This window comes from Cibotium barometz, chromosome 11 (assembly GCF_041138505.1).
Source record: "Cibotium barometz isolate CiBa-2024 chromosome 11, ASM4113850v1, whole genome shotgun sequence".
Lineage (NCBI taxonomy): Eukaryota > Viridiplantae > Streptophyta > Polypodiopsida > Cyatheales > Cibotiaceae > Cibotium > Cibotium barometz.
The window spans coordinates 31,671,012-31,681,071 of record NC_141056.1 but is presented as its reverse complement, the minus strand read 5'-3'; positions in this window follow the sequence as shown (position 1 = coordinate 31,681,071).

The window sequence follows — 10,060 nt, the reverse complement described above, 5'->3', positions numbered from 1 at the left end:
CAGACTTGCTTGCCGAGTTTATAGACTCCTTAGTCGATTTATCCCTAAGGAGAAAATAATAGCTTCCTTCGCAATTAGAGAAATTATGTAACAGGGCATGACTACCAGTACCGTCGTCTTATGCGTCTCTCGAGGAGTTTTTGAATTTTGGAGCCGAGCCACTCTATGTACTTATTGCAACTTGTATATAAATATACAAATGTTTTTTTTATTTAAGTGATTGTTTACGGACGATCGGATAAAGAAAAATTTGTTTATCAGATTTATGTCATAGATCTCCAATAAGATCAACTGAGGAGCCAATTATGTCAAAAGTTATCAAGACGCACGAAAAGGTTGTAATTGTGTGATATAATTTATACAAATTGTTAATTCAAATTGAAATTCGTAAATTAGTAATTGGGTCTTCAATTGGAAGTACCGCAATTATATGGAACCCTGACTTGCTTGAGGCCTAGACATGATGGTATTTACCTTATAGTTCCAAGTATTATGACGACCCGTATATACCGAGGGTATAACTGCAGCTCTTTACCGGCAGTATATACGAGTAAATCTAAGACTTGAAATTATAAGCGTTAATGTTATCCAGATGATGATTTCGAATGTGGTTGATATGATTTTAATTTTGTTTGAGAACTGATGAATTGATTTGGATTCTGATTGAAAAATGATGATTTTTGAAATTTAGTTGAAATATAATAACCTGAGCAAAACCACAATGAGGATGAATGGGACGAGTCCCTGAATGATAAATGATGATAATGATTTCAACAAATCACTATGAGATTAGTGGATTGTGCTGTCAAATTGCTACTGTTAATACTTGACACGGTAGATCAAGTTAAGGGATGACAAATTGATAACTTAACTGAAATTCCCGTGGAGGAATGTTCAGAAGGAAATTTTTCGGTCTAATGGACCATTATCGTAGGAATGATATGATCTAAATGAATTATTATTTAATGATGAGTTCTATATAAGGAATATTTATCCCAGTATTCTGTTGGGTTGACCAGAATATAAGGAACCCAGAATAAATTGGATCTTAAGAAAAAGAGTTGTCCTCTACTTTGCGAGATGAGGACATCTCGCACCTTTTTAAGTGGGGTAGAAGTTTGTAAGATTCCTCCCCCAACCTTCGAGGTATACAGGAGTAAGAATCTCCTTTTCTGATCTTATAATTATTCCCTCTCTAAATAAAAGAAAGATTCTGTTTAAAAAGGGAAGACACTTTACCCAGAATACCTTCTCAGGAGCCCACCTGTTTTAAAGATTCAAAACGATGAGTTCAGAAGTGAGAACCAGTGTTTTGGATGCCAAGGTTTTGACCATCAGTTAAAAGACTGCCCGACTTCTACCATGAAAAGGGCACAGGGAAGTCTAGAACCCAAATTCAGAGACCAATTCCTTCATACCAATCTAATCAGGATCCGTCTCGGACAAGATTGCTTAACTCCATTAACTAGGTCCGACCCATTGATTAGGGTCGAGATGACCAGTCAAATGCTTGGCGACTTAGAGCAACAGATGCAGGCAATTCATAAAGATATAAACGCTGCCCAGGATTGACAGAGACAATATACAGATAAGAAGAGGACAGTCAGAGAATTCAAAGAAGCAGTTATAGTCTTCATTTGAATACGGACCAAAAGAATTTCTTTATCTCTAGGGGAGTATAAGTAGTTATCCCCCAGATATTGTGGACCAAAGAAAGTAAGTGACTTAGCTTACGAACTTCTTTTATCTCCTCATCTCAAAGTTCTTGGTAAAACTTCAGTGGCAAGATACTGTTGGCTTCTAGGTTACACTAACTCCTTCCTTTATATAAGTCGTAACTTTACTTATCGCTCACAGTAATCTTACTTCCATCGATCTCCCTTCTTCTTAAACTCCTTCATGGCTTGGCAACAGGAATTAGTTTTATCCATGATGATTTCTCACCTTCAAGACGCAAGCGAGTCTGTGAAGAAGGATTTTATAGAACAGTATGAGCGCTCACTTTTTTCTCACTTGGGAACGTCTGTAGCTCAGACCAAATGGCGGACCTATCAAGACATAACTAGGGTAACACCCTGGGGGTCAGCAGCACTTTCGTAACAATGTCCGCTTGGCCATGGTTATCGAAGCCTTGGGTTTGGGTCCCCGATACTACTGCGTCATGAGATCAAGACATCTTGGGTTTTCTGAGCGGGTCTTCTTACTGGCGTGTTTTCTTCCTCATCAGAAGATATGCCTTTACCCCGTTTTTGGTTTGCCTCTCAGAGGTCCTTTTGTTAGAACACGTCATACCACTGAGATAGGCGTGGCAATAACCAACAGAATCATTCCCATAGATGAGTTACCTTATACGTGCGCAGCTTGTGAGTGCTGCTTTTGTGATCATATGATGGACGGGCTTATGGAAGTGTAAAGAGTTCTTCTATCTTTACTGTATATGTTCCAAGAATGAATAAAGTTTAAATCTTGTTCTTGTCTTGACCCTTAATCTCTTTGAGACTTTTTTAATTGGTGATTAATCTTAATTAAAAAATTTCTCTCAGTCTCATACTTGTGCATCTTGCAAAATTACCCCCAGTTTGCGAGATGAGGGCATCTCGCGTTTTTCAAGTGGGAGAGAATGTAAGATTCCTCCCCAGCCTCTCAAAAATGTCCAGCATCTTCCCTTGTAATCAATCCCTCTTCAGAAATATAAAAGACTTGTTTCTAACTGTTTTAACCTAGAGAGAGAAAATATTCTAGAGAGAGAATATTCAAATTTTTAATATTTTTGGATAGAAAATTATCTCATCTTATTAAAATAAGTTCCCCTGAAACAAAAATTCAAAAAGAACTTTTCAATGTGCAATTGGAATTAATTGGAAATGGGTATAAAGGACCTTAGCCTAAGGGTCTAGATTTTTAAAAAAATTTGGATTATGGTCCAATTAAGGTTCCTATGGGCCAATAGCATCAATCCATGTGTAGGGAGGAGATAAATCCAATTTGTAAAAGAAGATACCCAAAAATGAGTAAATGCTCACATAAGATGAAGAGTTGAAAATGTACAAGGTTTATTAGTAAAAAACTATGAGCAATATTAAAAATATGAGATATTTTGGGTATAATGATTCCATTATGACACATATGTAAGGAAGGGGAGTTCTTTAAAGGAGGTGCATATTTCACATAAGATGAAGAGTTGAAAATGTACAAGGTTTATTAGTAAAAAAAACTATGAGCAATATTAAAAATATGAGATATTTTGGGTATCCAAAAATGAGTAAATGCTCACATAAGATGAAGAGTTGAAAATGTACAAGGTTTATTAGTAAAAAACTATGAGCAATATTAAAAATATGAGATATTTTGGGTATAATGATTCCATTATGACACATATGTAAGGAAGGGGAGTTCTTTAAAGGAGGTGCATATTTCACATGCTTGAATGAGTTCTTTAAAGGAGGTGCATATTTCACATGCTTGAATGAGTTTTAAACTCATAAAAATTGAGATATTTTCTCTCTCCTCTCTCCTCTCTCCTCATTCAAGTCTAGTTCCAAAAAGTTAGCTTAACTGACCTAAAAATGGTCAAATATTGACCAAACTGATTTAGAAAATTCTAGAATCAGTTTGTTTGGTTAGGAGCTCAATTTTTCCTATAAATAGAAGCCTCCCCCTTGTTGAAAAATATATAGTGTTTATGCATCGTTACTCTACTCCACCTAAGCCAAGAACTGTGAATTCATTAATAATTCACTAGTTTTTGGAGCTTCCCTCTTTCTTCAATCCCCATTGGTGGCTCCATCAACATACTTAACCAATTGATTGGTTGGGGGCCTCTACCATGAACAAAGAAACAAGCAATTTGTAAGGTAAATGGTGAATTTTGATGTTTCTCTCTTCTCAACCCCTCTCAAGCTTGAGAAGCTTAATTGGAATGGTTTTTGAATGCTATTGAAGTGAATTGATGAATATTAGTGAAGAGTTACATAATTTGATGAATGCTATTGAAGTTAAGTGATTAATGATAGTTATGAATTACATAAATTTCCATTTATGCTTAATTATAATGGTTTTTATGTAATTTCTCTCTCTCACTCAAGAAATGGTCATACTCATGACCCATTCTCAATCCAAATGAAGCTTTTTATAAAGCTTTTCCTTAATCCAAGATTAAGCTATGCTTGAGGCCAAATTAATGGCTTTTTTCTATGCTTTTAGTTTATGTATATTGATGATTCAATCCATTATGGATTAATGATCCAATTAGAGACCATTCTAATTATTTCTTTAATGATAAGCTTTATCTCTTAAAAAAATTTGAGATATTTCAGTCATAGCAGCGGAGCTATGGCAAAATTTTTATAAAAATTACGCATAAAATAATTTCATTCAAAGCATAAAAAGAGGACTTCCTACCATATTGTAGGAATTATCATCCTAGATTAATTGAAAGAAATTCATTATAATCATGGAAAAATTAAATTTTTATATTATGCATAAAGGATAAGTTTTTATATCAAAAGTGTTACTTTTATTATTTTTATTTTCATGCATAGAAGTATGCATAATGGATAAATTTTTATATCAAAAGTGTTACTTTTACCATTTTTATTTTCATGCATAGAAGTATGCATAATGGATAAATTTTTATATCAAAAGTGTTATTTTTATCAATTTTTTATTTTCATGCATAGAAGTATGCATAAAGGATAAATTTTTATATCAAAAGTGTTATTTTTATCAATTTTTATTTTCATGCATAGAAGTATGCATAAAGGATAAATTTTTATATCAAAAGTGTTACTCTTACCATTTTTATTTTCATGCATAGAAGTATGCATAATGGATAAATTTTTATATCAAAAGTGTTACTTTTATTATTTTTATTTTCATGCATAGAAGTATGCATAATGGATAAATTTTTATATCAAAAGTGTTACTTTTACCATTTTTATTTTCATGCATAGAAGTATGCATAATGGATAAATTTTTATATCAAAAGTGTTATTTTTATCAATTTTTATTTTCATGCATAGAAGTATGCATAAAGGATAAATTTTTATATCAAAAGTGTTATTTTTATCATTTTTATTTTCATGCATAGAAGTATACATAAAGGATAAATTTTTATATCAAAAGTGTTATTTTTATCATTTTTATTTTCATGCATAGAAGTATGCATAAAGGATAAATTTTTATATCAAAAGTGTTACTTTTATCATTTTTATTTCATGCATAGAAGTATGCATAATGGATAAATTTTTATATCAAAAGTGTTACTTTTATCATTTTTATTTCATGCATAGAAGTATGCATAATGGATAAATTTTTATATCAAAAGTGTTACTTTTATCATATTTGAATTTCATGCATAAAGGTATGCATAAAAGTTGATTATTTTATTATAAAAGTGTATCTTTTATTATATTGAATTTCATGCATAGAGGTATGCATAAAAGTTGATTATTTTATTATAAAAGTGTGACTTTTATCATAATTGAATTTCATGCATAAAGGTATGTATAAAAGTTGATTATTTTATTATAAAAGTGTGTCTTTTATTATATTGAATTTCATGCATAGAGGTATGCATAAAAGTTGATTATTTTATTATAAAAGAGTGACTTTTATCATAATTGAATATCATGCATAGAGGTATGTATAAAAGTTGATTATTTTATTGTAAGAGTGTTACTTTTATCATATTGGATTTCATGCATAGAGGTATGCATAAAAGATAATCTTTTTATACTAAAAGTGTGATTTTCATCATAAATGGATTTTATGCATAACTTAGATGCATAAGAGAAATTATTTTATTCTAAAAAGTGTAATTCCTACCAAATTGAATTTATGCATAAGATGCATAAAAGATTGATTTTAATTTCGAAAGTGTTAGTCTCCTTAAATGGAATTTATGCATAAATAAATGTGTAGAGAAATCTTATATCAAATATAAGAATTCTCTTAAAAAAGATATGAAATGTGATAAGATGTGATAAGAGGTGTATGAGATGTGATAAGATTTGATAAGATGCGTATGGAAAGTGATAGGATGTGATAAGAGGTGTATGAGATGTGAAAAGATGTGATAAGATGTGTATGAGATGTGATAGAATGTGTTAAGATGAGTTAGGATGTGTTAAGATGTATATGGGATGTGTTAGGACGAGAATGGATGTAATATGGTTGTATGAATGTGATGTGGATGTATACATGTAGATGTATATGTATGAATGTGAATGTGGATGTGGATGTGGATGTATGGATGTAGATACGGATGTGTATGTATGTATGTGGATGTGTATGTATGAATGAGGATGTGAAAATGGATGTATACATGTAGATGTATATGTATGAATGTGAATGTGGATGTGGATGTGGATGTATGGATGTAGATACGGATGTGTATGTATGTATGTGGATGTGTATGTATGAATGAGGATGTGAAAATGGATGTATGTATGTATGTATGTAGATGTGGATGTATGTATGTAGATGTGGATGTATGGATGTGAATGTGAATGAAGAGGTGAATGTGGATGTATGGATGTAGATACGGATGTGGATGTATGTATGTGAATGTGGATGTATGAATGAGGATGTGAAAATGGATGTATGCATGTGAATGTGGATGTATGAATATGAATGTGGATGTGTGGATGTGGAAATGGAGGTATGGATGTATGAATGTGGATGTGGATGTATGCATGTAGATGCGTATGTATGAATGTGAAATTGGATGTATGATGTGGACGTACGAACATGGATATGTATGTAGAATAATGAATATGAAGGTGTATGTGAGATAATGTGTAGTCTATATGAGTGAATGGATGAGAACGAGTACACATTGAATGGAATGTGGAATAAGTAATGTGGTCCGAGAGTGGATAATATGGAAAGACAAGAGTTCGTTATAGAAACTGTATTTTGTGACTGTTTGTAAATGACTGTTTTATGTCAAGAATGCTGGAGAAGCATTTTGACCGTCTTGAGGATTAAGGTCATGAAGACCGAACTGATAAAGTTGCAACTGTTGACGGAGAGTCAATGGAGGACGTCTCGCGTAGCAAGGTCGATCGAGGTCTTGACTAGCCTCGGTTTGATTTAAATGGTGAGCTTCCGGAACGGTGGATGAGGGACCAAGGAAGCGGCCTATGAGTGAAGCGCTAGGTCACCTGCGAAGGATCCTAGAGGGTGCTGACCATACGGTGCTCGGGCTCTGGGTCGCCGAAGATACCCACACGTGCGTCGTGGAAGATATTGGAACAAGGAGTAAGAGTTGTTTTCTGAAACCGGGCATGGATCTGGTTGATTGACCTTGCTGGTCCTCAACGGCGGATGAGTCCATGGCTCTTTTATATGGATCTGTGGGTTGATCTAGCTGATCTTCCACGGAGATTCCATTCTATTATATGAATATATTGCCGGTTACTATGAGCTAGGAACTATGGAAAAGGCCCCTGAGCGAACAGGTGGTGAGCGTTCTGGTTGCCAATGATGCCATAAGTATACCGATGAATGAATGACTGGAAATAAGGATTCAACCAGAGACTTTGAGGATTGTCATCAGTGACATAATGGTTTTATTAAAGGATTGTTTTAAAGCTAGTTGATGCTAAGAAAAAGGCAATTTCATATTGGTGTGTAAGTGGTGTGACTAGTTTTATGTTTGCATGAACTTCCGGCTAGGGGGCCTTGGAACTCTTTTCCTTGGTACCCAGGACAAAACCTAACCAAATTCTTAATTGGATCCTATCACTATAGTGGTTGGGTGGTTGGCTAACCCATGGGACTGGATGGGGTTAGGCTGGACTGATGGATCCATAAATCGAGATTTAATTTCTATTATTACGATAGATGAAGTAAATCCCGGATAGAAATTGTTCTATGGATAGGAATCAACGGCTGTGCCTCTTGATGGGGAAAAAAGCGTTGATCCCAATGATCCAAGTGCAAGTTTCTTCCTTGATTTGACCAAGTACCGTTAAAGGTGCAGTCAGATCAGTTGATCCGTAATGATCTTGACTACGTTAGAGTAAAGAGTTATCCTGGTGGAATCGCCCATGCTTTCCGGGTAAAGGAAGTTTTTTCGATTTCGGTTTTGGACAAACCGACAGATTAGTCTCTTGTCCGGATATCCATGGGCGAGGCCCCGAGTGTGAGACCCCTACCCATGCACGATGTACTACTTCCGCTGCTAATACCCCGAATCCGTTGCGCGGTGGAGAACGGGATCTTACAGAAATGAGTAATGACTTGCATGTGCCTATACTTCAGCCAGTCAAGGTAGAATGTGATAATCAAAATGTCACTAATGAAGATACTATGGATGAAGTACATATTGATGATCCGGGTGATGAGTTGGATATTGCAACTTGTGAGAATTTGGATGATGAGCTGAAGTGTATTCTTGATAATGCATTGGATGATCTGTTGGAATTGGCTTCCTTGAAGAAGATAACAAATACTTGCATACCAGTTGTGCAGAAAGGGAGTGATGGTGTGACTGATGATGAGTTAGATGCTATTTTGGATGATGACGTGATAGATTTTGCATGTGCGATTGCTGATCATAACGTGTGTGTTCCTTGTCATGCCCAAGAGAATGAGTCAGTCAGTATAGCGAGAATACATGTGAGGCTATTGTTGTTGGTCAAGGGGACCAAGATGTTTTGCCTGGCAGTTTAGGAAGCTTAGACTTGGTAGAGATGCCTGTGCAAGATGTGGAGAATCTTGAAGGATCACCAATGGTCTTGAAGCTGGAGAAACTGCAGGGAAGTGGCAATGATGAGTCTACAGTGCATGAAGTTGCTATGTTTGATGTTGATGGGCTGAAGGGAAATGAATTTATGGTGGACACACCTCATGTTGATGCTCAACGTATGGATGAGTGGTTTGGCTATAGTCTTAGTTTGGCAGTTTGTCCAGAGGAAGAGTTGGAAACCAATGATGTAGGTTGCAAATTGGATGACCATGAGATGGAAGTTGATGATCAGATATTTGTAAATTCAGTATATGACTATGAGTGGGATTCAGATGTGTTAAAGAGGAGTAGAGGTGAGGAATGGTCGTTTCCATCACAAGACTATGTGAGCTGGTATGGAGGAGGAAATGCAATAGTATATATTGATGATGCCATATATAAAGAACCCAGGGGGTTGCTGAAAATGGAAGATCATGACAGGATGTATCAATGGTTATTTGACAGAGGAAAATGTTTGAAGAATTGGAAGGTGTATGCACCGAGATTTCTGTTTGATCCAGGAGGATAAATAGTCTCTGTTTGTACAGTCTGCTAGACATGAATGTCTCAGCAGAATAAGGGGGTTACTAAATATGTGTGGACAAAAACAGAGGCTGATGATGTGTACATACTGTGCAGAGTACTGAGAGTTTCAGGAAATATGTAATTAGTTTGAGTCAGCTTTGAGTTTTGGTTGCGATTAAATCTGCTGAGCAGGGGAAGTAGAGGCATAACCGTCAAGCCTTGCATCCTCATGATGTGGAGATTTTGTTGCTTTTGTTGTTGGCAAGTCTTCGCGTGTGTGTGTGTCAGTGCATGAGTGCTGACCGTTCGCATTTGGGCATCCCCTTTGTAAAAATATAGCATGGATGTAGGCAGCGTGTGACCTAAGGCCAATGAGGAGGCAAAAAAGGGTGGAGTTAATGGCTTGTGAGCATAGCATGGGAAGACTTAAGTGGTATGGAGGTATGGTTTAAGGGGCTATGTAGTATGAACATCCTTAAACAATAAAAATTAATAAGAAAATAGAAGCTTCAAGCTTCCAGAAAGTGAAGTTAGCGGTGGCCAATAGCATCTGGGCAGATTAACCCTCATCACGTGCGCAAGGAGGATGGAAGGGACCATGTGGCCTCAAGTTTTTGAGCTTGTTGTATTTGGAGTAGGGGAATCCCTGAGAGAGTTGGGGAAAGAGTCGCCAAAAAGAGAAGGGCGTCGACTGTGAAAAGGGGAATGAGAGAAAGAGTGTCGACAATAGAGAAGGAGAGATAAAGGACGTCGTCAACTGCAGCGAAGCGAGGGAAGTAGAGATAGGTGGCGTACTACAAA